General features: G+C 40.6%; 1 protein-coding gene across 3 annotated transcripts in view; it reads left to right on the forward strand.

Annotated features, from left to right (window-relative positions):
• The window catches only part of MID1 (midline 1), a 265,230-nt gene that overhangs the window by 94,553 nt on the left and 148,256 nt on the right, over window positions 1-22,421 (forward strand). The window contains exon 1 of one of the 3 annotated variants that reach the window (XM_030476899.2): window positions 2,422-2,704. The exons of 1 other annotated variant lie outside the window; for it this stretch is intronic. The gene's annotated coding sequence lies outside the window, so the exon portion shown is untranslated. Of the gene's footprint in view, window positions 1-2,421; window positions 2,705-7,508; window positions 7,675-22,421 lie in introns of those variants that run through there. One more of the 3 variants, XM_030476900.1, reaches the window with a different exon arrangement.

Raw genomic sequence — 22,421 nt, forward strand, 5'->3', positions numbered from 1 at the left:
TGGTTATTCCAGTAAAAAAGTAGTCTGCACGCCACCCTGAACATGTGTCATTGATTTTATTTTTTCTTTTGTTACCACTAAAAATGAGGTTTCATCCTATAGAATTAGCTTATTTTTTGATGCCACATTTTGCTAAGTTTTCAGAAAAAGTGCAATTCCCATTCCATCCCATAAAGAGTCCATGTTGTATATGAAAAGATGTGTATTTCCAGAAAAGTTCATTTATCATAGAATCATAGAATGGTTTGGAAGGGACCTTAAAGATCATTTAGTTCTACCCTGCCTGCCACAGGCAGGGACAGCTTCCACTAGACTAGGTTGCTCGAAGTCCTGTCCAACATGGCCTTACATTTTATTTATTTATAAATATGTAATATTTATACGTTATCCTTATAACATCGTAGTTCTTACTGAGTCTTGCTGTGTTTCCACATGAAATTTTGAAACTGTCCTCAGAATCCCCTTCTTAAAGCCCTGAAACCAAATACAAGATTTTGGGGTGAATTCTGTAGAATCCTTACTAATTTTGTAAATTTTGCATCTTTTGCTATATCACCTTCACCAGGGAATTTTATCCCTGAGGGTCAAGAAACTTTAGAAAAACATTTTTCTGCTTCCTTTGAATGCATCCTGGAGAGAATTCTCCTGCGTTTAACTACAGTAAAAGAACTTCGCATATCACATATTAATTTCCAGTGACGTATCTAGTGAACTATGTTTGGGGAACAAGGAGGACAAATCTTCTTGTTAAGTGCTCTTAATGTACCTCACACCGTGCTTTGCAGCTGCTTTGAGCTGTTACGCAAGTGTGGAGGACTAGATCGCAAGTGTGGAGGACTAGACGGTCACTGGAGGACCACTAAGTTGTCTCCGCATTGGCTGGTATGAATGGCCTGTCTTACCCTGATGCAGTGTGCTCTGCTGAGCCCTAGAGATACTTGGTTTGTGTTGTATGTTAAAACACGTAACTGGTCCTTCCACCTGAAAAAATAGACCAGACAAGAGCACAGTCAGCCTTGGATTAAGTGCAATAGTACTTTAAGTCAAGTTTTCCCTCCATCCCTGCCTTGCCTCTGAGCTAGACAGTGCCAATATTATGCAAACTCTTTTCTTGGTTGCACTTGTGAGAAAAAATAATTATTGTCTTTAAATGGGAAATCAAATGAATATATTTTTCAGATCTTTTCTTCCTTTCCCTGTGACATAGCCAGTGCTAAAGCTTATCATAAGTTAAAAGGAAATATATTTTAGGAAGCCTTTAATTAAAATCTTGGCAGCACATCATTGTAACATTTTTTTTCTGCAGCTCAATTCAGTAAGATTTCTTGTACTGATAGGAATTTTTATGGATAGTGACTACTTTTCACGTTGGTAGATAAAGCCCTTGCAGAAGCAAAGCCAAGATATCAACGCTGTTTTTCAGACATCAGATTTGCCTGATTGTTCCCTAAGATCAAAAGGCAGATTTCCATTTAGAGTGGAACAGAGAGACTACAAGCTTTTGAACCGATATTGTTAGAGGCAAAGACTTTGGAGGTATGAGTTTGCAGGTTTATATTTCTCCACACTTTTGTTTTAACTCAAGAAAGGTGTAACTCAGTGATCACACTTCAGCTCTGGGATTTTTCTTTTTGCCTGTTCGTTTATTTTCATGAAAGCCACCGAGGGGCAGCAGATAGAAGCTGATCTTGTTAAAATCTAAACTGAAAATAAAATAATCTATTGCTGTTTTTTCTTTAAAGTTGCACTTGGGGTCCAGTGTTACCTTGCACAAGGAACTAAGCTTCAGGAATGAGGAAATTGTCCTCCCTAAAGAAGGGAAAGCAGACACCAGACTAATGCTAAGGATGATTAAACTATTTACCACCAAGACAAAAAAAGCTTTGCAACAAACCATTTCCAAAGTCTGTGGATTCACACATGCACTTCTGTTCCTTCCGGCAGCCAGGCACTTGCTCTTGATGTAAATGGCAGACTGTATTTTACTACTTCCTGCTCGTGTCCTTATGTAATTTACTTTTCAATCTGACATGAGGAAATCAGTGCTTCTGGAGCTCATGTGGCTCCGACTCGCAGGGGACGTTTCCACTTCACCGGGCGTCTGTGAAGGGTTTCTGCATCATGCTAATGTTTCGCTAGTTTCAACCGGACGTTTACATTTTCTTGCCGAAGTCCTGGGAGCCTGTTAAGCTTTAAGCAGACCCAGAGCAGTTAGATGAGAATGGGAATAATCTCTTACACCGCAAATTAACTTCCCTCTTTGTAGCCCTAGACACTGTTTCCAGCTGCTTTCAGTCTTTTAAATCCTTGAAAGCTTTCCTAATCCTCATGTAGGCAGCCTTTATGTGTTCTGCCTCCCTCCCCTTCCTCCTGATTGGCGAGGCTATTTCATGGCCCAATTCAACCAACTACTGCATCCCTGGGCTGTGGTTTGAAATAAGAGCCAGGCGGACAGTTGCCTCCCCGCTCCTGACTTTTAATAGGCTGGGGAAGGAAGGTTGGGAAACTTGACATTGTCTTAAGAAGACTTCCCCCCCAGCAAAGGATAAAAAGGTGGAGGGGAAATAATAGGGAGGAAAGACGAGGAGGGAGGGAAACTCACTTACAGTGGGGAACTTGATGGATTTCTGCCCTGCCGACAGCAGCGTGGTGTGAGCAGCCCCTTACCGGCTGGATGGATGATGGGAATCTCACCATGACGCAGGTAAGGAGCTGCAGCCTCGCAGACCCCCAGGCAGTACCATTTGGGGAGGGTTTGCCTACTTCTGGTCGGCAGCAATGCCATGCAGGTCATTGTGCGGTTCTGGGTATGTATGGAGCATGAGAGTGGTTTGTGAGGGATGTAAATCAACTCCAGTTTGCCATGCTTTAAATGCATTGTGCAGGCTGTCTTGCAGCCCTGTTTGTGACATGAGAAAGGAAAGAACTTGCTGTGTTATAAGCCTAAATATGCCAATAATTCAGCCCAGGGATAATTTATTAAACAGCTCTGCATGAGTTCCCTGCCTGTCGGGGCTTTAATCTTTTGATTGTTTTAAAATGTAGTAGTTTCAAGCTGTCTCACAAAAGTCCTCTAAGATGGGTTTTTTAGGGATTCCTCCCCCCCCCCCCCCAAGATTATTCAAATGAGGTTTGTTGGGGTTTTGGGGGGCTTTTTGTTTGTTTGGGTTTTTTGGTATTTTGGTTTTGGTTTTTTTTTTTTTAAGACTTCTGTTCTCCTGAGGAGACAAAAGGAGCATTTATTCTCACTCTCCTAGTTAAAAAGCACAGTGGCAAAATTATTTTGATTCTCACTGTGCATAGTTTTACAACAACAATGTATGGTTAGAAGAGCCTTGTGGCAGCAAGGAAAACTGGCTGGGCTGTATCTTAAGACTGAATCAGAGATTTGTCCCAGTTTAAAAAGCCTTGCCAGTCCACTTCTGAAACTTGCACTTCATATGTTATTTTCTAGGTAGGCAATGAGTAAATATGAGGAAATGAGAAGTTTTCTGGGTTTTTTTGTGTGGGTGTTACTCATTCAGCTCTCAGTGGGACTTATATAGTGCATGTCCAGGGAAAGCATGTGTGAGGATTTTGCACCTGTAGTGCAAATGGACCATTTGTTTTCTGCTTGCTTTTTGAAACTATGGTGGGAAATCTCAGCTTCCTTACATCAGTTTTCTATAAGTTACAGGAGATAGGGAAGAGTGAAGAAAGAGAGGATATAGGTGATGGGAGAAGGAAAGGTATTTCTTTTTCCACTAGCTAAAAAAAACAAAATACTTTTATAGCTCTTCAAAGATAGAGGGCAATTCTTGTCCTTGTGAAGCAAAATGAAGGGCATTTTATATACTCAGGTTGCTCAGTTGGGTGCATGTAGTCATCAGAAATCATTATCCCCACAAGAGGGTACTTTGGCACAGGGGGTTGCCAATGAGGAATGAGAAAGAAGCAGGAATGTTTCAGGATGGCAGTAATAAAAAGTAAAAGGCTCTGTGAAACCTGCACTTTACTCTCCTGAAATATTTCTACCTAAAGAATAGGGCTTCACGGGTAATGAAGATTCATAGATGGTGGGTTGAAAGAGCAAGGCAAGTAAGTCAGAATAGAGAAAAAGGAGAAAAGCTAATGCGCACACGCACTCTCTCCCCCCCTCTAAGAGAGAAGGAGGAGAGACATTCCAGCCTAAAAAAAGGTGCAGGCACAGGCGGGCTTATTCCTGCAGGGCCTGTCCCGTCCTTGTAGGTGCGTGCCTCCCCTCCTCCCCCTGCCGGAGCTCAGCGAGGGGTCCGGGCCTCCCTGCATCTCCCCCCTCCCACCCCCTGCCCGAGGGATTTTGGGAGGGGGGGAAGCAGCAGCTGAAGCGCTGCCAGAGCTTGTTTAAACACCTGCCCCTGTGAGCGAGGTTTCTCTCCCCCGTGCCAAGTGAACAATGTAGAAGTATTACTCCTGGTTTCGTGGTTGTGTTGTGCACAAATATTTGCTGTTTGACAGGGAAAGTCCATGTGTGCTGCTAGGGCCCCAGGGACAAAACCCAGGGGAGGTGGTCAAGGGAGGGTTGCGTTAGCCCCTGGCAGCAGACTTCATGTTTTAGTGGGACCTGAAGGTGGTGATGAGGTATGAACTAACTGTACGAAATGTTTAAGAAATTCATTAGGGCAGACACTTAGGAACAGGAAAGTCATGTGCAGCTGGAGCTCTTGCTCCTGTTTCTAGTTTGAAATTGTTGTGGGAAAGAGGAACATGCAGGAGGCGACTTATCTGTTGGCCTTTTTATGGCCCTCCTTTCCAAAGAAACGGAGAGCTTTTTTTAACCCACTCTTCCACCTTGCAATCCTCCCTCCCTCCCTGTCCTGTTGTTTCCCCTTGCCCTTCCTCAGCGCTCCCTTTCTAATCCTTAGACCAGCTGGCTCTAAGGCAGGGAGGTTGTGGGTTAACTCCTTCCTCTTACCAGACTCTGGGAGTGAATGCTTCTACTTTGAGAAGCTGTTGGTAAGACCTATATCTTAATTCGGGGTTGCAGAGTTAACCATCATGCAGGCACTGTGTTGCGGGTGTTGGAATGAAACCATATATTATGCTGATGACAGCCCACAGGTGCTGAACAACACCACATAGCAAGACAAATGCACTGATTTCCCCAATAGAAGCGCAAGAAGTACTGTAGAAATGTAATACGCAGCCTGTTGAGTTGAGAAGATTCAATCTACTTTAACACTTTGCCAGGCCAATACTCTCTAGCAGGTAACAGAAGTTGTTGTAAATATTGTGCTGAGATTTGTAAATGAGACTGTATAAAGAAGCAGTCATTTTTAGGTAATTATTAAAAACCTCAGCAAGAGGTGTCTCCTTGCTGGCTGATGGAATGATCTCACATATAAGCTCCAGTAACCAAAATGGGAAAATTTCGATCCTACTTCTGTGCATGTGACATCTGGGAAAGTACACTGGTCACCGTTTACCTGTAAAAGTTTAAGCATCCACAGGAAATATGCCCATTTGGGTATGCTAGCATGCTGTAAGACTAGTGTTAGGAAGCAGAAGTACAATTTTTTTAAAGGTATCTAACATGGTTGCAAGACAAAAAAACCTAAATAACCTGTTAAGAAGAAACACATTGCAGGTAACACAGTTTCTGCTTTGCAGAGTACTTGGTGTATTTTATTACTTAAAAAGCAATTCCTAAGTAAGGAAGCTTGCAAGTGATGGAAACTCCTGAGAAGATACTTGGTCTTCATGTGGTAAAGAGGTGGTTTTGTGTGGCTGGACACAGTTAAGTGGTTGGATTCCCTGAGTTTGCTGCAGAACTAGAGAGGGCACTGTGGGCTCTGTTTTAAGTTCCCTAAGCCTACTTCACAGAAAATCAAATGTTTGATTAATTTTAGTACTGCATTTTCACTCACTTTTACCCACAACATGTCCCTGAAGTGCAGCTCACGGAAGTGTCATTGACAACAATGCAAATCCTTATTTTGGCCTCTATTGAAGTCCCATTGACCATGATCGAGGTAGAGTTGCACCCTTTGTCACTTAAAGAGGTTCAATAGAATGACTGGTAACTGACAGGCTACCTAAAAATGAAAAACTGTGGGTTTAAGGCACATTGAGTCAATACAATTACTTAGCATGACAGTAGTCATATAACTTTTAGTGTGCATGTAATTCACCAAGTGAATAAATGCTGCATGCAATTTCAGTGCAAAACACATGCAAAATTCAAAATCATCCCGTTTTCTTACAGCTGTTTAAGTTCTTAGCATGTGTTTCTTATTTCCTATTTTTTTTTGCATACCTTTTAAAACCCTTAATGTGTTCCTCACTAGAAAAGCTGTATTCTTACCCTGGAGTGCTGTAATCCTTAGCCTTGCTTACGGAAATTCTCTTTTAAAGTTCATCCTGGGATGTTTTGTTGTTTGTTTGGTCTGTAAGGGAAGAATGAGCATCTCAGAGAATGCTGCTTTTTTGTGTGTGTACCGTGCCAAATAAAGAAGTGTACAGAGTCCAGAGGCTGGGAGTGTATCAGTTAATTAGTGGCTGGACATTGCTCGGTAGGAAGCCTGGAGAGGGTTTTTGTGTGTGTGTGTGTGTATGTGTGTTGTCTGCTCGCTTTGATCACTTGTGTGGTAAATAGACATGCAGGGTAGCTATAGCAACATGTGCTGTAGGTTGGTGGGAACAGAGGGGATGGGATCCCCGGACAAAGGGTAGTTTGTTAGAGTGGTTGGTTCTGATTAGAAAAAGGTGGCACCAATCAGGGCATTTAAAAACATCAGTTTTGCAAAACGCAAGTGGATGTTATCGGTTTCAAAGTAACATTTATTTCTGTAGCTCTGAAAGAGTAGATCATATGGAAGATTGGGGAGGAAGGGGGAGGGATAATAAAAAGCAGAAGCAAAACCCCGTAACACTTTTGAATGTAAAAAACGTTCATGCTGTATGTGCTTTTTCTGGTGTTGCTGCACTGTCTGTACATTTTACAAGAAAACATTTGTAGGATACAAATTACCACAGATGATGCTACAGATAACAGTGTTTTTAAAAGAGGCTTTAGAGATGCAATGATGATAACTAGATGTTCTGTATGTTACTTGATGATCCATTATCTTTCTCCAATTTCTAAACGTCCTGTGTACAATCTGTGATCAAAAGATACTGTACCTATTTCAGCAGCCTGCCTGTAGAGGTCAGACTTGAAGTTCTCAAAATCTTCCCATGATAGAATTTCAACTTAAAGCTATAAAAATACAAAGCCAGGCATAGCCAGTTTCCTCATTAACTTTATATGGAATACTCTTAAAATAATGTTGGTTTGTCAGTGTCGGGTTATTAAGTAACACCGCACTCCACATTGATGGCAACCTGAAACGCATTGAAATTCAGTTTCATCTCACGTCTTGAACAGAACCCAACCTAAAGCTTTTATTAGTGCCTGAATTATTTAGATGTGTATCTCCCTCTCTCTGATCCCCACCAGGCCTCCTACCTTTGATGCGATCTGTCTCCGGCTCTTTCCCTCCCGCCTGCCCGGCACTCTGCTGTGCTGGCTGCCATCTTCCCACCCTTGCCTTATGCCAGGACTTCCCCACTGGGGAGGGACAGGGAGGCAGCTGGAGGCACGGAGGGCTTCAACAGCTTCTGAGCTCTGCAAAAAGTTGTCAGACCTCAGAGTCCCACCACAGAGTAACACCAGAGGTAAGGGGTCTGCTGGAGCCTGGGCTTGAGGAAAATGAACTGCTGGGAACGAGATGCTGGCGGTGGTAAATGCTCAGGGGATCAGCTCAGCAAATGCTTCAGCATTTGGAGAAACGATTTGGCTGTGGGTGAAGACTGAGATGAAAGGAGCAGATCTGTATTCACATACAACTATGTGACTGGCCTTTTGAATGTGTGCCGGAGTTTGTTTGAACTGAATATCAGGCTGCTTAGGGTACTCCATTCCTCAGGCAGTTCTTGGGTTTGCAGTCTTTTATTACAGTCATGCAGCTTAGAGCTTGTAATGCTTTAGCAAGCTGTAAGGAATTTGTGTATATCCCTGAGATCCCTGGCTTGCAGTGCAGAATCCACCCTGTCTGAAAGATGGAAAAGGCGCTGAAGGGTAGGAAGCTGATTTTGATCTCTTTTCTAAACAATAAAAATAGCTCTAAATTCTTTAAAATTTTTTCCTATTTGTTGTCATGTCATGGTTGTTTATCATTATTATTTATATCTTCCCAGGGGGATGTGGGAGGACAAAATACTGGCAAAGAGGCGATGTTTGTTTGGCCCTGAAGTATGGTAAAACTTTTTTGATTGCATAAGTGTTGAGATAGCTGGGAGCAAGAACAATTTTAAGATAGTAAAACAAACAAAAGAGAGTCCAAGCTTTTATTCCTGGCTTAGTGGGACAGTAAATGAGGAGATCCACAGGGCTGATAGGATATTTTCATTGTAGTGTGATAAACTGTAATGAAAATGTTTATGGAGGGATATTTCATGCCCCCAGAAAGGAGCTGGTGACATGCTATGGCAGTCGCTCCACGTTTTGGGGTGGGGAGGCTGACGTATTTCTCATACCTCTGGAGGTGCCAACAGCTTCCCATCACACAGAACCCCAGCTGCATTGTGCTGCCCATGCACCTGCAGGCCTGTGGCACCACCCACCACCTCCCTTCGGCACCCCTGCACCCAGAGCAGGTGCCCATGACTAATGGCATTAACTTGGCTCTTTGGGTCTGCAGGTATTTAATTACTGAACAGCTGCAGCAAGAGCTCAGAGAGACACCTCCCCCCAGAGTGGTAGGTTGGACTCTGTGATACTGGTGAGCCGATGCACTACTTAGTTGAAGAGAGAACTCGCTCAGATGAGACACTCCCCTCCTCCTCTCATCTCTGGGATCTCTCCCCCCCCCTTTTTTTTTTAAGTTAGAATCTTAGCTGAGACTGTTTTCTTCCAAAAAAATGCTGAGGAATCAGTATTTTATGGCAAAATGGTTCTCAGAAAAATTCCTTTTTCAGTACTTGTCTCATGTAGAAATATGATCCCTCTCTTTTTTTTTTTTGTCATTTTTAGAATTTGGTTTGTTTTGTGGTTTTTTTAATGGTTTTTTTAATGTTTTTTATTCCTGAGAGGTAGAGACATTAAAAAAAAAAAAAAAAGAAAGAAAAAGAGAAACACTACACATTTAGACATATATATATATACACACACATGTATGTTTAGATTTGGAGTTGCCAAATCCAGCCATTTTGTCATAAACACAGCCATCATCTCAGTTGCAAGGTACTCTTCATCACCAAGCAAGCTTCAAAAGTGTTGGAGGGGGTTTATCTTTAAAATCTATTGGTATTTTCCCCCTAAGATTACTCTGTTATTGTAAAATCTATGTATGCTGCAGGAAGATGTAAACTCTATTGACAGCTTTTACTTTGTGGACCACCATAGTCTGCCACTGTCTCCTGCCTCAGCTTTTTTTCTCCTTCCTGGCTAGCTCCAGCTCCCTGGGTGTAGCTGGGCCCTCAAGCTCTCAGCCTGTTCTCTGGTCCCACCTCAGCTCTGGAGGCAGGGATACAGACATATCGCTCTCACTTCTCATGTTTTTGTTCTTGTGGGAGTCGTGAGAGGCTGTAGGCAGAAACCTACACAACTCTGTTAGTCCCACTGACAAATACGCGTGCTGTAAATCTGATGTGCAGAGGAATGATCAGAGCAGGGGAAGGGAAGGCTGCCCTGAGCAAGGAAAAGGACTGTCCCTTTCAAAGCACTGCAAATGGGTAAAGCTCTTGGGCAGGAGTATGCGATGGTCAAGCACAGACCAGATTTGTCCGTGAGGTGCTCAGGACAGTGTGTATGCCTGGGTTCTGCCTTGCGTTAAGTGGCATCAAAATCAGTGTGCACATTGCTTGCTGACATATGCTAGCTATGCAGACATTGCTTTTGACAAATAATACTCAATTTATGAAGTTTAAATTTTGACCTGTCTGCAGAGTTGTGCTATTCCACCAGCCTTAGTAACACCTGTTGTAAGAAGTGACTGTAAAGAGTTAATTACTTCATTTCTAACTGGATAACCTCAGAATTATAGTTTAGGCAGAGATTTCAAACTGGGAGTTAAGCAGTTCAAAAGTGCACTGTATTGTTTTGGTCTAATTAACACAATATGGTGATAAGACATTAAAGCAGAGTGACAACACTACACATTGATAACAGGGGACATTAATGCCTGCAGACATGGTCTACATTGTAAAAATCTGGGAAAAAAAAAGGCTTATTATGTTAGATAGGTCAATGTGATTTGACCTAGTTTTGCTTTGCTGCTTGGAAATTATGTCAGTATTTGTTATGTCATCTCCCTGGATGAGCAATTTAACATCCTTTTTGCATTGCAGTCTTGTCCTAATATTTTATATATATTTACTTGCTCTCTGAAAGGATCCTTCAGGCTAATTCTAGAGATCTGGGAAAAACTGATACAAAACAAAACCTCCTGAAACTGGCTTCCCTTTTATATGTGTCCTCTGTGCAACAAACAGGAGTGAATTTAGTCACAGAAAAATTATAGCTACAAATTCTGAAAAGTATCTTGTCCCTTTTGCATGTAAAGCTCATTGAAAAAGAGTGGCTGTGCTAACTCGTGCAGCCATGTATGCTTTTCCTGTGCAGATTTTTCATAGCTAGAAAATAGCATTTTTAACTTTACCTGGATGCTTATGTAAAATAATCAATTAAAGGAATCATGTCATATACTTTCCTTGTGAAATGTAAGGTCTCATATGAAGTATCAGTATTTCAGTATTCTCTTGGGAAATCAGTATTTCGCTTGGGAAATATTGAGGTTGTTTTTTTTTTGGGTGTCAGCAAAATCACAAGGACTTTCCTTAATGTTTATGTTTATACTGTTTGGAGGGTTTTTTCCTCTGTCCTACCATCTGGACTTGTAAGGCAAGACTTTTTCTTTGCCAGGAATCAAACCGTGGTACATCAGAGAACAACTAGAGGATTAGATGCTACTGTGTTTTTCTGCAATGGAAAAATAATCTGTTGCTGTTACAGTATTTTGGAATGTGCTAGCAAAGGAAAACTCTGTCTCTTCCTTCGCTTTACCTGTCTGCACATAGCTATGCTCCTTACTGGAGTGTAGTCAATGTGGGGTATTGCAAGGTTGCACCTTTTGTTGCTTATCCTTTCTTGATCTAAAATGGGCGCCTCTGAATCCTTATCTTCTTTCTGTTGAAGTCAGTGGGGCTGGGGAGATGGGGTGTATCCCCCCTTCAAAATACTGTGTTATTGTAGTTATTCAACTATGTCTGTGAGTAAATTTGCACCCTTGTGACCTGAACAGAACTGGAACTGTGAGAGCAAAACCAGGCTTCCTTTCCCATTTATGAAGGCTTTTTTAGAATTTCAAATTTCATTCATATTTTCTTAAATAATCAGAAATTTGTTCTTAGGTTTCAGTAGAGCTTGTTCCTTGCAGCGCTGATCTATTTTAATGAGCTAAGAGCTGTACAGGTTCCTCAACGTTTTTTCACAAATGCATCTGATCTTCAAAAGGTCCCACTTACTCAGATATTTTTAGCTCAAGTAAAATTTAAAATTGTAATCGCTATCTGAAGTCTTTGAGTATACTTCAGATGCAAATGCTTTTACATCCCTTGTTAACCAGCTTAATTGGAACAAAAGCCTGATAAGAATGAGCGTTCAGAGGTGCCTCTTCTGTGCTATAACATTTGTTCTTGATCTCTAATTAAGCCTTGTTACTGAAGGTTAAAAAATCCTCCCACAATATAACTCTCCTTGAATGTCTTGACTGCAAAAGAAACTGTCATGGGAGAAGCCTGCTATTGCCTTCCCTGCTTTTCCTCCCTTTAAAGACAACTAAAGTGTAAACAGCTTATGAAAGATTAGAAATGATTGGAAATAAATATTGTGTATCACCAGAGTAGTAGAAGCCTCATGCTTGAGGGAGTTGATGATTGTGGACCCACAACACATAGCTTGCAAGACTGTGCACAGATAGGGGTTCACAGAAAAATTCTGTTTGGACTCTGGAGATTATCTGGTCCAACCTTCTCTTCAACACAGGTTGCTACAGCAACTTATTCAAACAATCTTGAGCATTTTCAGCACATGGTCTACCACTTCCCTGGGCAGCCTCTTCCAATCTCCAGCTGCTTTTATGGGGAAGAATTTATTTTTTTTCTTATATCCAGGTAGAATTTCCCTTGAAGCTTCTCTTGCCCACTGCCTCTTGTCCTGTCAGCAGGCATCCTTGTGAAGAAAGTAGCTCCATTTCCTCTATTACTACCTTTTTAGATATTCAAGAAGTGTGATTAGATCCCCCGTGAGTCTTCTCCAGGAGGAGCAAACCTACTTCCTTCAACCTTTCTTCATATGTCAAGTTCTCCAACTCCCTCTTAATCCTGGTGGCCTCCATTGCACCTTTCACAACTTCTTCAACTGAGGGGATCAAAACCGGTCATAGTATTCCGACTGTGACCTAGTAAGTGCCAAGTGGACTAAAATAGCCATATTCCTTGGTTTACTGACTGTACTTTCACTGGTGCAGCCCAGGAGACTGCTGGCCACTTTCTCTGGCAGGGCACACCACTGGCTCCTGTTCACCTTGCTGCCTGCTACACCCCCAGGTCCCTTTCAGCAGAGCTGCTCCTCAGCCCATCAATCCCCAGCTTGTGCTGCTGCTTGGGATTACTTCTTTCCAGGTGCAGGACATTACATTAATCTCTGTTAGAGCTCGTATTATGGCTGAGTGGAGAAAGGTACTTCCTGGCCCAAGTTAAAAAAAACAAAACAAAACAAAAAACCAAAAAAAACCCCAATAAACCAAAAACCAAACCCACAAAACTCTTTCTCCTTTTAGCTTGATTTTACTGCATGATTGCCCACAAAAGGCTTTAGTTATTTCTCAAGCATCATCTATCTTTCTGGACTAAAAATCCTGGGTTATTAGATCATGGATCTTGTCTAATTTGTCTGTTTCCATGATTTTTTTCTATTGTCTGTGTTTCTATGAATTTATACTTGTAAATATTGTAGAGGAGTTAGCTTTAGGAAGATAGATTGTGTCGTTGTGGTCTAGAAAATCTGGAAACTGTTATTGGAGAAAACAGATTTGTGGAGAATTGCACTTTGTTTCCTTATTTGTCTTGAGCTGATGAGGTAGGTATGCCCCAGGCCCAAGAGAGTCTAATAACCAATAGTGCTGATTTTTTTCCCAGAGGTTCCTTTGTGTGTACTAATTCCAGTACATTCTCCTAGTCCAGTGATTTTTCTCCTTTTTTTTTTTTTTTTTCCACCTCTTTGGATCGAGCCTTGCTGACCCCCACCCTGACCCTGCTTTAAGATTTCTATTACTGCCATCTCACTTCCCCGTCCCCAGTTTTTTGGCTTTTGTCTTTAACCTCCTGCTTCTTCTCCAGACATCTGGACAGCACTAGAGCTCACAGAACTGTGGGCTAAACCCAGATGGAAAAGTGGTTTTGAAGGAAGAGGAGGAATGTCATCTCAATCCATCTCCTTTTCAATTGTGCTTTTAAGCTCATCAGAGAGGTAGGCTTTGTCAGTCTAACACTCCTGTCCTGTCAGTGTACACCTAGAAGTTTGAGTATGACAAGGAAGAAAACTGATAGCACTTTTAGAATTTTCTTTTCCTTGTATCAATGAACTGGAATTAGAAATTTTCCTTCACAATCCTAAACTTGAAAATATTTTTTACTCTTCCTGAGCATCATTTGGACAATGTTTGTGCCCTTGGTTTTGCTATGCCAAGGACTTACTAAATGAGTTTGCCTTTTTGAGGTACTTTGGAAGAGGTAGAGGAAGGGGAAAAGAAAGAGAAAGAAAGGGGCAGCTCTGTCTGTTTGTGTGGTATTCCTACATAACAACAGAGGAAGAACCTTTCTATTTTTCTTGACAGCAGTACATTTTTTAATACTAGGGTGCATTCCTGAGACTAGACTATGTTACTCAGAAAATAAAGTCCAGAAGAGAGGGAGAGAGGCCCAGAGGGAAAAAACTATGGGGGAGAGGAGATCAGGAAGAGCCCGCAGAGAAAGAAAAGATTACCAGACTCTTTTCTTAAAATTGGATTAGGAAAGCAGAAGCAGCAGCCTTTATACAGAAATTGAGGATGAAAATAGGACTTTTCAATGCTACAGAATCAGAATCAGAAGTTGCCTCGCTAAGCACAGATGCAAGGGAGAGGAACAGTTCATAAACTTCAAGAGCCTGGAGGCAAAGAGAAGGAAGGCAGCAGACAGCAAGGTAAGGAGGATGAAGATGACCTCTGAAGGCATAAAAAGGGGGCTAAACATTCACAGCAGCTACTGTAATTCCTCATTCTTTCTCCATTATTCTGTCTAACTTATCTCTTAAAAGAACCATTTCTGATAGTACTTGTCCTTTACAGGCCCCTTTGCATTGCAGTGTAAAGGTGTAATGGGATGATCAATGGAGTTTAGTTGTATAAATCGTCTGGGAAACTGCTTTCTTGGCAAGCTTTTCTTTCTAACAGCTGATAAAAAGACACTGCAATATTCCGGGGTGTTAAGGTTTTAACACCTCTAAAAGCAGCTAAAATATAAGGCTTAGTTTTCTGATCAAACTGTGAGATTTTTGGTTTTTTCCTTCTTGAGGTCATTATGTAGCATGTGTAAATAGATGTGTTTTACCAGGCCCTGAAACCTTGCACCTGAGGGCTAGAGATATATATAATCTGTTGATAAGTTGTATGTACCAATAACTTTATGCATCTTCATTATTAAAATTTGTAAGCCAGACTTAATGGGACAGCATCAATGTAAAAAATCCTGGGAATTTTTTTTACCAGAAAGTGCTGTTAGAAAAGAGCTGCATTCCAGTTATAAGACCTTTACACCTGATGATCTTGTAGGTCTTCCACTGTGTGAATGAAGACTAACTCTGCAGAAGTGACAATCTGTTTTTTAGCAGACTGAAAAACAAGCCCGTGTTGCTTTATTTTGCAAGAGTCTTACTCTCCAAAACTAAAACTTTCCTCATACAATTTATGACTGTAGTTATATGATAAAAGTTGATTTTTATGATAAAGACTTTTGATGTTGTGATAAATCATCTCCGTGAAAAGTACTATGAAAGATGTGACACCACTTAGAAGCTTTTATGATATGGACAGATATCGTACAATGCTGTTTTCCAGGCCAGGCATAAGTCCAGCCATTAGAATTGAAAGGTGACTGACTTAAGTAATTTTCCCAGCTGTGGACTGTTTCATTTTAAAGTGCTATGCAAAGACTTATCCATTAGAGATTTAAAAAATAGGTGTTAATATGCTTTGCTGTACAGATATACACTAAGCAGTATTCGGACGGCATATGCACTGTAGCAAATGAAGCAAGCTTGGGGATTTAGTCATATTTACAATAGACATTTGTTTACTTACTCTGTTCTCTTTCTAGTGTAGGGTGAAAAGGTTATGTATGTCTTCAGGTGATAATGGACAAATTATTTAATTAACAGGGGTGGTTTTGCTACAAATCAGAAGGTCAAGAATCTTTGCCTAGCATGTGGGAAAGAATGATACTCAATAGTGATTAACACCCAGAGGAAATTTCTCAGAGTTTATTTTGGCTGCTCTATAGTTGATAACTCCCTTGGCTAATGGAATGCCCAGCTCCATGTCAATCACCATTTGCAGAACTTAACTCTGAATAGCATTTATTGGTCACATATATTGGCCTGTCAACTCTTGTTTCAGAAACAGGATGCAAAATGGCAAATGGGTAAACTGTAGCATTTGGGGGGTTTATTTCTATTTTGTTGTTGTCGAAAGACTCCTATTTTAAAAAAAGGAAATATAGGAAGGCTCTTGGTGAAAGTCTGTTTATATGAAATAAGAGGCTCTCCATGCTACACTACCACATTTTGCAGGCAGAAGTTTGAGAGAGAGGTTAGGAGAATGGGAATAACTGAACAAATTCCCATGTCTGTTGCCACTTGTGCTCTAGGCTGACAGGCAGGTGCTATATGAGAAGGCTCTAACAATATTAAAATTCGTGTATGGATGAAAATGATTACCTAACATCATACCTTGGTGGTTGTTAATGGTACAGACTGCTGGCTAGGCTGTTTCCATAGAGAGTTGGAAGAGAAGATGGTGTTTGTGTCAGTAGAGTGTTAGCCAATGTGTGGTCCAGGGGCAGGTTCTGGTGTAGTGCTGCTAAGAACAGCAAAATCTTTGTTGGCTACTCCACATCAGCTAGCCAAAACAAACTCTTAATCAGGGAGTTGGGCAATGACATACCAGAGATCCTTTGGAAAATTTTGTCATGCCTTGGTCTTACCTGGAAATGGAGATTATAATAATGAATTTGAAAGGTGTTTTGAAGTTTATTTACAGTTTTACTTACAAAAAGCAGTAGGAACTGGTGACACTGATGATTTAAGAAGGCATAGGAGACAGCTCCTTACCATAGTTTTGAAACGTATACTGTGTCTTTGTGGTATATACTTCCCCTAAAATAGTACACTCTTCCCCAGCAATATCCAATGTTTCTTCTCTCCCCAACTCCGACCAAAACCCCCCAAATGCTTTCAAAACAATCCACCCACTAAAACTGTTTCATTTTCAGACGACATAACCCCAGAATAAGGCTAAGTTATTGTGCTCTGGAGTGTATCTGGACTGAGCAATTGTTTTGTTCAATTTGACTGTATCAAAGCACTAAATATGCTATTTTACACACCACATATAAAGCAAAAATATTTCTATTTAATGTCAAAATTAATTGAAATAATTATTTTTCACTTATTCCTGAAAACATTTCATTCAAGGTGACATACTCCTGTAAAATGTGTATATATTGATAAACTGAACTTCTCAACAGGGAGCTGCTCTATGAAAAAAAATTTAGTCTGTTCCAGTGATCTGTGAATGAGACCGAAATACTCGTTGGAATTAAAACATCTGGTGAAAGATGTGGTGAAGAATTCCCATGATTCTTTAAAAACTATTTCATTGTGAAATTTTGTGTCAGACCAGAAGATATAAAAGATACATTATGAAATATAAGATATGAAATATTTTAATTTTATTTTAAAAAAGTGTACTTCATTGTTGAGAACAAGTCTCCAGTAGTCAGAAGCACTTAATCTGATCAGGTCTCCTGACCCCAGTAATAAAAAAAATTGGTCTTTTTTATAATCGCAGGATTACTTTTGTATTTTAGCTGTTCTGGAAGAGAAAATGCCATGATATGTTGGATAATAATCTTTAGCCTAGGCTGTAATGATATGTCTGTGCTTATGTAATACATAAGTCTGTGCTGCTATCTTGCTAGCTACCTCAAGGTAAACATTGCAGGTACCTTGTTTCTTCATAGGCTTTTACAACAAGATAGCGAACATGTTTGTTTTTTAAATTCTTCCTCCATTACTACACCTCTATCCAGACAGATGTGCACATATGTTTCGAAGAAGTAAAGAGAAAAGGTGTTAAAGGTTGCATGAGGCATCAACAGTGGGCTGTGTTCAGAGATCACTTGGTGATTGTTTGGAAGCAGAAACTGATGCAAAATTTAGTTGTGATATGTAGATAGGAAGAAGGGAATGATTCCAATCTCAAATGTAGTTGCTTAAATATAATTCCAGAAATGATGTTCCAGTAGCTAAGGAGGGTACAAGGAAAAACCATTCTCCAAATTCTGATTATACAAGTAATGAAATAAGTCATAGTCTCTTATAAAATGTTCAAGAAAGATGGTATAAAAGATCAAAAGCCATGGAAGCCTCTAGAATGACGCAGAACGAGGGAGATAAATTGATAGTGTCCTCACACTAGCAGGAAATTCTTTGGGGGAAAATTGCAAATGATACCAGGAATTGGACCATGCTCATACTAAGAAGGGCTGCTTCACAAAATATACTCTGAATCCCCAAATCTGACATTGGGAGTTTCTGTCCAGACTCTAGATGCATTATTGGTTCAACTTTGAGCATATAAGATCTGCTGACCACATTTTCCAAATATTCAGAGCATTTTGTTTCAGTGGATAAAAAAATTCACAGATGTTTTACCATGCCAAAATTTGGCTGCAGTTTAAAGCACCATGTTAAAGGTTTGGTATATGCTTGTATTTTTAATATTTTGCAGGTTTATCTTTCTCTTTTAAATGTAAATGTGCTGGGTCTGAGTCAGTTTGTGTCTCCATTACAGTTTCATGTCTCCATATGTCCATGTTGCAACTAAGGAATTAATTATTCATCTTGTTTGGCTGCCGACCCTCAACTCTCCCAAGCTAACACCACAGGCATAGGTATGAAGTAGGTCCTCAGTTCTGTGTCAGCCGCTATACATCTGTTCAGCTCAGAGGGAGGACACAGATTAAATCAGTTTATGCTGACAGTTCTCTTGTACCTGTCTGTATTTCCCTCCAAGTTGCCCAGAGGTGGGGGAAGCCTTCCTGCAATTGAGTAGAAAACATCATGGAGTGGTTTAGCTGTAGCTGGAGCATATCCCCAACAAATCTTAGTAACAGGCACAGGAACTTCAGTCTGAAAACTGGTATAAAAAAACCAATAGAGTGAAAGTTGTAAATACCTGAGTTATCTACCTTACTAACTGGATTTTAGATGTCTGGGTCTAAATCTGTGGCTTATTAATTATATCAAGGAAGGGAGCAGATATATAAAAGAGGACCTGCAGAATAGGGCCTTTCCCAACAAAATCTTGCATAACTAATCTTTTTATCTGTGCAATCTATCTTCAAACTATGGTTTGACATACAGAGCTAAAGCCTCCTGGTGTTATGTGGGATGTTCACTTTTACTTAACAAAGTGATAGGAAGGTCTTAGATTGTGGTGAAGTACATGTATTTTTTTAAACATAGGTTTGATCTAGGCAGAACAATACAAAATAATGGAAATAATATTGAGCATTGCTTCTGTCAGGTTTAGCGAAGGAATGCTCTGTTAGTGTTTCAGCAAGGTCTAATACAGTATGAGAGAACAGGGTGGGGGAAGGCATCTCCAGTAGGTGTGGGATTTTGAAGAAAACAACACAAAGTTGGTGCTAACCTGAAATCCAACAGTACTTATAGTTTGTGATGTTCTCCCTTTATCCTCATTTAAAAAGATTAAAATGGAAGTGTTTGGTTTTAAGACAGAAATATTATTTACATACGTCTGTGCTGCCTACAATGGCATACCTTTAAAAACTGACTTCAATGAGAAATCCAAATGTGATATTCTGTAGGTTTAAATGAAGCCCAAAAAGGGAACATGGACCTGCTTGAGCAAGGCCAGAGGAGGGCCATGAGGATGATCAGAGGGATGGAGCACCTCTCCTATGGAGGCGGGCTGAGAGAGTTAGGCTTGTTCAGCCTGCAGAAAAGAAGACTCAGGGAAGACATTATAACAGTCTTCTAGTGCCTAAATGGGGCCTATAAGAAAGCTGGAGAGGAACATTTGACAAGGGCATGTAGTGACAGGACAAGTGGTAATGGCTTTAAGCTGACAGAGGGGAGATTCAGATTAGACATTGGGAAAAAATTCTTTACTGTGAGGGTGGTGAAACACTGGAACAGGTTGCCCAGAGGAGTTTTAGATGCTCCAACCATGGAAGTTTTCAAAGCAAGGTTGATTGGAGCTTTGAGCAGTCTGGTGTTAGTGGAAGGTGTCCCTGCCTGTGGCAGTGGGGTTGGAACAAGATGGTCTTTAAGGTCCCTTCCAACCCAAACCATTCTATGATCTCTTTCAGTGTCTTCCATTACCACTCATTCCCATTCCCATCACATCACCTTTTCCTGTATGCTCTATTTCTGAAACTCCATGTTCCCCACTTCCCAAACCTGCCTACACCTGGTCACTCAGATTTTCCTGAAGGTGATGAGCTTTTGGTATACTCAGTGCCTATGTCCACATCAGCAAGTCATGCTGGACCAGTTAACAGAAGATCTGTAGAGTGAAGTGATTGATGTGGAGAAGCCAGTACCCAGACTTACGTGCATTTTACTCCTATACTGTACTCCCAGTCAGGGCCTAAGGACTGGATATTTGTTAGTGGCTGAAGATCATTTTTAAGTATTCATTTAGAGATCATCATCTGGGTTATTTCATCTGAAAGAATGAAACCTCACATGCTTCAGCACCAGTCAGAGCTGTGAACTGAAGCTTGATTAATGAAGAGGATTTGGAGATTGCTTAAAAATGTTCTCATGACCTGAACTACAGCACTAATGGGAAGACGTACTGCAAGCACATGAGCTTCTGCTTTGCAAAGACACAGATACCCTTGAATTAGCATTTGAACTGCTCATTTCCCTAATGCTGCTTTCCAAACCAGGCTCATCCTGAGTGATGATATTAACAGTGCAGATACAGCTAACGAGCAAGCCACACTCAAAACCCTCATAAGGTACAATGCTGTGACTATTCCTCAAGTGAGGTGGTTAAGTTATCCATGACTGAACTTAGGTATTCTGAGCACAGTAAAAATAACGAAGGGCAGACTTAATAGCAGGAAGATGCTTTTGAGTCAGGCTGAGAGAGGAGTACTAATGCTAAACAGTGTTATAGTGCTAATCCTTTTAACTTCCTCTCTGGGCTTTGTTACTGCAGTCCTACTGAGGGCTGATTATTCAGGCTTTGCTCCTGTCCTCCCAGTCATCCATTTTGAGCAGAGCTGCCTCTTTCCACAGTTATAGGGAGCCAAACTGCAAGAGGCAGCTAGTGTTTCTTCAAGGTGGCAGACAGCTTTTTACTGTTAAAACATTGTAATTCTACCAAAGCTACAGAATATCTGCTGACAAAGCATGTGAATGTGTTTAGGAAGCTATACCACTCGGAAGTATGGGAGTATTGTATCTGTGTTGCATTATTTCTTATCTCTGCTACCCGTGGAAGGATCTTTTCTATAGAAAAGCTCAGGAGTACATAAAGGCTCCGTTGTTTCTTAGAGTTAGTGAAGCTATGAAATGCGTGAACTTTACCCTTTGCCTCTACAAAAGGTCTGCCAGTTCTATGAATTTTAAATCCATGGGAAATTTTTGTTGCTCTTGGCTGTTGAGTTTCAATGGCTAAAACTCTTTCTGAAGTTATGCTTGAATGCTGTTTTCTTTATAGCCTCCAAAAAAACACCTTATTTTTTTCTGCATTCGTAACCCTGAGAAAAAGATGAACAAGTGTTCTCTGTTCAGACACCGATCATGTGTTATCTGGCTTGTTTGGCTGTTTGAATGTAGTCATTTAGTGCCAATAATTCCAAGAAATACTAAAATGTGTTTAGCAGTTTGGTGTTTTAAAATTGGGGAATAAAAAGGCTGATATTACGATCCATGACGGAATAGCACACACAAACTGGGGCTAAGGCACAAGAAAATGGAACTCTTTCCTGTGTAATGAGCCATGCATGGCAAAGAATGTAAGGAATGGCTGGCAGCAATAAGTTTTCTATGGTGGTATAGTCATTTTATGTTCCATTAAGGTCTTTTTATTTTAGTATTTAAACAAAATTATGCTGCAGGAAGATACAGAGCTTATTGCACAACTCTGGTAAGGAAGAAAATCATACTTCAAAGTATTGGGCTATCATTTAGAAGAATTACATCCATCAGATTCTGATTTTTAGTTGGGTATATTAGAGATGGAAGGGAGGAAACTGATTCAAGATGGCAATGGTGGCATACTGAGCATTGGAAATGTCAAGGCACATGTGGGCAGATGCAAACAGCACTTTTTTGGCTATATGACTACAACTTCATTTTTGCTTACTCAAGATGACGGGCAGAGAGAACAGCCTGTATTTTCGAAAGTCACTAGTTATATATTAAAGGGATCTGTTTTTCAAAAGAGTACTGAGCACTTACTCCTCTGAAAAACTGGACACAAGATGGACATATAAAAAATATATGTTGTTGTATGCCCTTTTGAAAATGTAATATAGCAGTAAGAAGGGGGGGGAATAAAATCTGCCTTCAGTTTTCCCATCTGTGTTATAAAACAATATCATAACCAAAACCATTCCAAGATATGTCCAGGCTACTGCATCAGAAAACCAAAGACCCCAATTTGAGAGCTCAGGTAGGTCTCTGCATCTATATTTTCTTATATGGAAGACTGTCACTTGTGTCAGATAGTTTATCCACCACTTCCGTATTGGGAATCTTTACATTTAGTTAAACTGTTAGACATGCTCCTAACTTATACATCAGGTAGAAACTACCGGTAAGCCTTGTGTCCAGATTGACAGTGTGGACAAACAGCAGATTGGCAAAATGTGCAGTTCTCCTCTTTGCCTCCTTCCAGGTTTCTTTTGCTTACACAGCAACGTTTTTCCTTAGCTAAAGAAGCAATGGCTTAGGCATCATGGTCATTGTCTGTGCAGTTGCCCCAGACAGCCCTACCCTGCTGTAGATGTCAAAAGCTTAATGTGAATTTGGTATCTGAACATTTAGTTTTCAACCTGGT

Source organism: Strigops habroptila, chromosome 2 (assembly GCF_004027225.2).
Source record: "Strigops habroptila isolate Jane chromosome 2, bStrHab1.2.pri, whole genome shotgun sequence".
In the NCBI taxonomy this organism is placed as follows: Eukaryota; Metazoa; Chordata; class Aves; order Psittaciformes; family Psittacidae; genus Strigops; species Strigops habroptila.